Source organism: Cotesia glomerata, linkage group LG6 (genome assembly GCF_020080835.1).
Source record: "Cotesia glomerata isolate CgM1 linkage group LG6, MPM_Cglom_v2.3, whole genome shotgun sequence".
Lineage (NCBI taxonomy): Eukaryota > Metazoa > Arthropoda > Insecta > Hymenoptera > Braconidae > Cotesia > Cotesia glomerata.
In genome coordinates, this window is record NC_058163.1 from 18,200,163 (window position 1) to 18,207,485 (window position 7,323).

Consider the following 7,323-nt stretch of genomic DNA (forward strand, 5'->3'; position numbering starts at 1 on the left):
ATGAAGTTATAATAATAATCATAATAATAATAATAATAGTTAAAAAATGGAAATAATTATAATGTTAATAATAAATTGATAAATATAATAGCAACGATATTTATTATTATTATAATTATTATAATTATAATTATAATTATTATTATTATTATTATTATTATTATTATTATTATTATTATTATTATTATTATTATCATCAGTTTTAAATTATTGAGCATTGAGGATTAGATTTGAATTTATAATTATCTCAATTACAAAAAAATGTAAAAATTCATGTAAAATTAAAGTTTCAATTGATAATTTAGTTTGTTAATCTAAGTCAAAGAGTATTTGCGGCTTATTTATATAAAATTTTATTGATGCTGCGAGATATTGTACGATAAGTGATACTTTAATTGATTTATATTGAAACTTTATAAACATTCAATTTCTGCGGGAAAAATACAAACTTTGAATTGAAAATTTTTTTAATAACAAATAATGTCAAAAATTTTTTTTAATATAAAATCCCTAGAATTAATTATTAAATAACTTTCCATATGTATTTTTCTAAATATATTTTCTGTTAATTCAATTGCATTTATTACCTAGAGTCAATACTTAAAAGAGCTAGCATTGTTTGATTTTGCTTTCTTCGAAAAAGTCAGCTGATCAAGATCTGATTAATTCTGTTCGAGCAATGTACAGATACTACAAACGTCTTGATGATTGTTGCCTGTAGGTGGTACTACTTGTTAATTAAGCGAAGTTTGAAACGATGATATTTCTTACAAAATACGAATATTATTTATAAGTTTACGAATTGTGATATTTACTAACAACAATATGATATTGACACTAAATAATAATTATAATAACGACAATATTAACAATGACAATAAGGATGATACTAAAAATAATTATAATGGTAATAATAAATTGATAATATGGTTTATCATTATTATCATTGATATTGTTTTTTAATTATTAAGTATTAAAGTATTAAATTCAAATTTACAACTATCAAAACTACAAAAATGTAAAAATTTTTTCAAAATATATGTGAAATTAAAAGCTTACAACTGATCATTTAGTTTATCAATCTGAGCTAAAAAGTATTCGCGGCTTATTGATATAAAATTTTATCAATGCTGCTAGATATTGTACGAAAAGTGATACTTTAAATGATTTATATGGAAACTTTATAAACATTCAATTTCCGCGGGAAAAATTCAAACTTTGAATTGAAAATGTTTTTAATAACAAATAATGTTAAAATTTTTTTTTAATATAAAATCCCTAGAATTAATTATTAAATAACTTTCCATATGTATTTTTCAAAATATATTTTCTTTTAATTCAATTGCATTTATTAACTAGAGTCAATATTTAAGGGCCAATTTTTCAATCCAGGATAAAATTTTATCTAATGATGAAAATATGTCTATATATTTCATATATATAAATATACTGGCAATAATAATTTGAAACGGAATGATATGTTTCCCTTGGTCGCCCCTTTTTACTCTTAAGGGCGCCACTGGATTTTTGGACTCAGTATCCAAAAACTGGACCAGAACATGGAGTATTAGGTCAGGGTCGTGAGAGATTGCTGAAAGGAAACTAAAATTTAGACACAGAAATTCGTTTAACAAAATTCTTTATTTTCCACTCCCTTTTACAGTTGAAATAATGGCCAAGATAACAACATATAAAATTTCATGGATAACAATCACACTCACTCTCACTCTCATACGGTATATTTCACGCTGTCCAGCTAGACCCTCACGTGGTTGCAGTACCCGATGCCTACTGGACTCTCACGGTACTCTATCTACTTCGCGTCGTCCCCTGGACCTCTAACGCTACTCTAACTTAGTTCGCGCGGTCTCACGGACTCTCACGCCACTGAGCTGGACCCGGACGTGACTGCACACGTTGTCCACACAGCGCACGCTGTCCCCCAAACTTCACGCTACTCTAAGAGAACTACCCCGAAGTAGGATAGCCCCTTTACTCACACACAAACACACTCTATTCCAATTCCAATAATAATAATAATAATAATAATAACGCTTGAATTCCAATTTATATCTAATTTCCAGAATATTATTTTCCTAATTAATATTTCTAAAATTCTTATTCATCATTTTCCGAATTATAAATTACAAATTCCTATTATCTAAATTACTGCCGTATCTTCAATTTCTACAACAATAATTATCCAAATTAAAATTCCAATTCATCGAGGATTAAATCCATTCATTGTGTCCGAGAAATTACTAAATAAATTTTAATCTTTATTTTAACAAAATTAAATAAATTCCTATAATCGAGTAAACTTAAATCTTTTATATTATTTAATTTAATCCAAATTATTTTATTTCGAGCTATTTTATTTAATCCAGTAATCAGCAGTAAATTTTACTAAATTTATTTTCCAACGCAAAAGTGAAATTTGGCAAAAGATTATTCTATTGTATTTTATTATGTGTTGCTTAAAACTTAATATTTCATTTTACTTGAGTTTATTTTATTTCAAACGAACGGAGACAATTTTGTTTCGACCTTGAATGTCCTCTACTCAGCGTTCTCGCGCAGGACAAAATGGCTGACGCTCTCGCTCGGTCTTGCGTCTCTGTCGCAAGTTTTTAGTGTAATTTTTTCGGACGAATTTTTACAATTTTTATTTTCTACTCTAACTTGACAGTTCTATTAATTCTAATGATAATTCCTGATTCTAGTTTTAATTTCCATTATGACAAATATTAAATAATGCGCCAAATAATTTATTACAAATAATTTTAGATCGGAATAAATTGTAGTCTTAAATAATTTTAATTTAGAGGTTTACTCAGTTTCATTGCTATTGGCTTAAGCCAAATCATTATCCAAAGATTCTCAATTAATAAATTTTACACATGGCGTAAAGATCTGGAATTAATAACCCGAACTAAATGCCTAGTATTATTAACCCCGACAGGCCTACGTGTAAAATTAGTAATGACCAAGACAAATTATTTCCCTAACAAATTAATCAATAACCCGAAACCTGTCCTGGTATTATTAATTAATTGTTTTATAATTTTCTCTAGTATTATTATTAAATCTGATACTAAATAAAATTAACGATTGTGACTGAGCACGAAATGGCGGTGACCTTCAGCCGACGTGTTGCCTGGCTGATGCCGCAGCCCCGAGAAATAATTAAGACTCGTTATTTGTACCTGGAGTTTTTATAATTTTGATCTACACTCCAACGGTGAGCTGCAACTCCTAGTCTTCGGGTACTGGCGTGAATTTTCCCTCGGTGAGGTATTCTCAATTTGGCGGCAAACTCTGGTCACCAACACTCGCTCTCTGGGTATCTATTACGCCTGTAACCGCAAATCAGCATTAGAAATTATCACAAGTTAAAGTTAATCTAACCAAACTGGCACCAGGCCTAGCAAGCATTAAATTAACAAAATATTATCGCTTCGTTCCACGTTGGACAAGCAGAATAAAAATAATTACCTTAGCTGGATGTTTGCGTCTCGTCCATTCGAGCTACTCAGTCACAATGATTCTTACCAAATTTAATTCTACACTTATTGCTCCCTCTGCTCTCCCCACTACCACTACGCCGGCTTCTCCACCTTGGGGCCTTTCTTACTAGCTCTAAACGAGCTTTAGATCACAGCGCACTGTGAGCAGTCGATAAATAACTGGGTACCGAAATAGGGGAATTTACCGAGTAACGATCACTCCGTTACAAATTTCATCCTGGATAAAATTTTATCTTGATTTGAAAAACTGGCCCTAAAAGAGCTAGAATTGTTTGATTTTGCTTTCTTCGGAAAAGTCAGCTGATCAAGATCTGAGTAATTCTGTTCGAGCAATGTACAGATACTACAAACGTCTTGATGATTGTTGCCTGTAGGTGGCACTACTTGTTAATTGAGCGAAGTTTGAAACGATGATATTCCTTACATAATACGAATATTATTTATAAGTTTACGAATTGTGATCTTTACTAACATCAACATGATAATGACATTAAATAATAAAAAAAATAATAATAATAAAGATGATATTGAAAATAATTTTAATGGTCACACTGAATTGATGATAAATATAATAGTAATGATGATATTTATTATTATTATTACTATTATTATTATGTTATTGAGCTCCAGATTATTCAATTTAAATCAATAATTCCTTTAATTATCATTTTTAACTTCCCGCTAAGAAAATCGAAGATTTTCAAAAATCAGGAAGTTATTGTTTTCACCCTATTTTACGAAAATAGAGTTTTCATCGAATCTCGACGTTTCGAGGCCTATAGGAAGCTTCCCTGACTATTCCCGCGATGGTGTGTGTGTGTGGTGTGTGTGTGTGTGGATGTATTCAAACCTCTCGTAACTTTTGAACAGCTTGACCGATTTTATCGCGGTTGGTGCCATTCGAAAGGGCTTGACCAAACTTAGATTTCCAATACACTTTAGATCGATTCGAACTGCTAGATTTTGAGAAATCGCAAAAAAACTACAAAAAAAAATTTTTTCAAAAGTGGTTTTTTTGGAATAACTTTCAAACGGCTTTACCGATCAATTTCAAAAACTAATCAGCTCTTAACATCAAAAAACTACATCGATCGCCGCCAGTCCGGTCAAAATCGGTTAATTCGTTCGTGAGTTATCTTTGACGAAAGAAAACCAAAAAAAGCGTTTTTTCGGAATTACTCCGAATTTTTCCACTCTGTCAATATAAACTCAAACATTTTTTATGAAACTTAAAAAACTGCGTCAAATGCCACCAACCGCGTGAAAATCGGTTCATTTATTCAAAAGTCATTGCGATTTGAAAATTAAAAAAATAGTGTTTTATCAAACTTCTATCAAACTTTTGAGCTCGAAGAGCTCAAAAGCATACAAAAGCTATTTTTTTGAGCTCGGAAAGCTCAAAATAATATACAAATTGTATTTATGAGCTTGAAGAGCTCTAAAACGTCATAAGTGCAATTTCAAGCGTTTAGGTATAGAATTGGCGGGAAGTTGCAGGGATGCCCGGGAAAAAATGATCAGATCTGATCAGACATGAACAGGCATGAGTCTTCAGGTCTGATCAGGTATGAAAAATGACCGGGTCTGATCAGACCTGGCCAGGCATGTTCAGGTCTGATCAGATCTGTTCATGTCTGACTCGATCAGGTCCATAAAAAATCGGTGCCGACGGGGATTCGAACCGTACACCTCGCGCTCTTCAGACTGACACTTTACCTCTTGACCAAATGATTCATCTTAACTTGAGAGTATCTTTCGAGCTACTTCAAGTAATTCAAATTTTATACATGATTTATCCTTATAGTTAACGGAGTTCTATACCTAATTTATTAATTATTAATAATTAATCATATATTACAGTGATTTATTCGGAACGGCTATGTATTTTTTTTCGCTCCATCAACATATGGTTCTACACTGAGAGAGAATTTTATTCAATAGTAATAAAACAGTTTATTTGGACTTGAAAAAAAATTTAGTTAATATTAATAAAATTATATTTCATATAAATAAAATTATATTAGTATTTAATAAAATTTCATAAGTATTTAATAAAATTTTCTTAAATACTAATATGTGTTTATTAAAATAACCACGAACGACGCTTTCGTTTGCTGTCATTAATACGAATATTAAGTCATTAAAAGAAATAATCTCAAAAAAAAAAAAAAATTAATATTCATCAATTAATTATAATATATTCAAATATATTTTCACAGTAAAGTCTTTTAATAAATAGTATTAAGATTTTTTAACAAGACATCCTAACCTAACCTATTTGTTTACTTCATGACGAATCACATGTAGAGATTTTAAATAATAAAAATAAATAAATATTCGATGGAATTTATGAAATCATAGTCTTTATTTTTAACAAATGCGTCCCTACATTGTCTGGTTTTCTGCTTCTGTTTTCATTTTATTAAATAATGTCTAACTCTTATCGATTCATTTGTGAAATTTTTAAATTTAAGTGCATAAAAATTAACATCCACTCGGATAACAACAGTTGTAGACTTTGTATTTCAAAATATAGTTCCGACAAAATTCAATTTTACTTAATTATTTATTCAATTAATTACTGATCAATACTTGTTAGTTAGTTGATTAATGAATTTTCTTTATATTACATGTAGATAAATATTCATTACATACTAAGAAACATTTATTAGTATTTAATAAAATTTTTATTAGTATTTAAGGAAATTTAATTAATATTTAATAAATTTTTATTTGGGATTAGCCAAATAAACGTTTTATTAAATAGTAATAAAATTTCATTACTATTAAATAAAATTGTCTCTCAGTGTTGGCTAGATATCAGACATGGACAGGTCTGATCAGGTCTGAGCGTATTTAAGGCTTCAGACATGAACAGACATGAGCAGGCATGAACAGGTCTGATCAGATCTGAACGTATTTAACGCTTCAGACATGAACAGACATGAGCAGGCATGAACAGGTCTGAGCGTATTTAATGCTTCAGACATGAACAGGCATGAGCAGGCATGAACAGGTCTGATCAGGTCTGAGCGTATTTAATGCTTCAGACATGAACAGGCATGAACAGGTCTGATCAGGTATAATTTCAGGCCTGATCATACATGAACAGGCCTGCTCAGGTCTAATTTCAGGCCTGATCAGATATGAACAGGTCTGCTCAGGTCTAATTTCAGGCCTGATCAGATATGAACAGGTCTGATCAGTCCTGATCATTTTTTCCCGGGTGGCCTTCAGAGTCAACCGTATTCCTAATTTTTTTTTTTTCAATTACACAATTTTTTTAATAAATTAGCGTTATCAGGCGTGCATTTTTGGATTTTTCAAACTTTTGTGTTTTATTTCTCAAATACCGAGTAGTTGATAAAATTATTTTCTTGTGTTTTTCAAAACATGAGATGCTATATTATAAATATACATATAATATAGACCAACTTAACGATTAAAAAAGTTTCACTTCTATTGTGACCTTATGCCTGTGAGGCTCACTCGTTTTTTTCTGAAATGTAAAGTTTCCAATGGATAATTTTATTACAATTCCTTCACTAATTAATCTAAAGGAAGTTCGTTCCATCCGGGTGTCCCTTGACACCTCTCAAGTTCTTTTTTTAAATACATTGTACATAGAATCAAGGGTAGAAGGTTTACTAGATACAACATAGCACACTTATGTCTGTAAGTTACAAGTGTAATGTAGAGGCGAGCAAAAAATGACACTTAACAAAAAGATATGAAATCCGAACAAAAACAGTTTAACTGTAAAAAATTGCGCCAAGTCCACGTTCATAGAACTCAT

At 30.4% G+C, this 7,323-nt stretch overlaps 1 long non-coding RNA gene across 1 annotated transcript; it reads right to left on the bottom strand.

Moving 5' to 3' along the window:
- Window positions 1-2,158: 2,158 nt before the first annotated feature.
- LOC123266565 lies at window positions 2,159-3,411 on the bottom strand. Its single transcript, XR_006509804.1, has 3 exons — window positions 3,110-3,411; window positions 2,322-2,327; window positions 2,159-2,169 (listed from the first exon to the last, which is right to left on the bottom strand). It is a non-coding gene; the product is annotated as an uncharacterized LOC123266565 (long non-coding RNA).
- Between the last annotated feature and the right edge of the window lie 3,912 nt (window positions 3,412-7,323).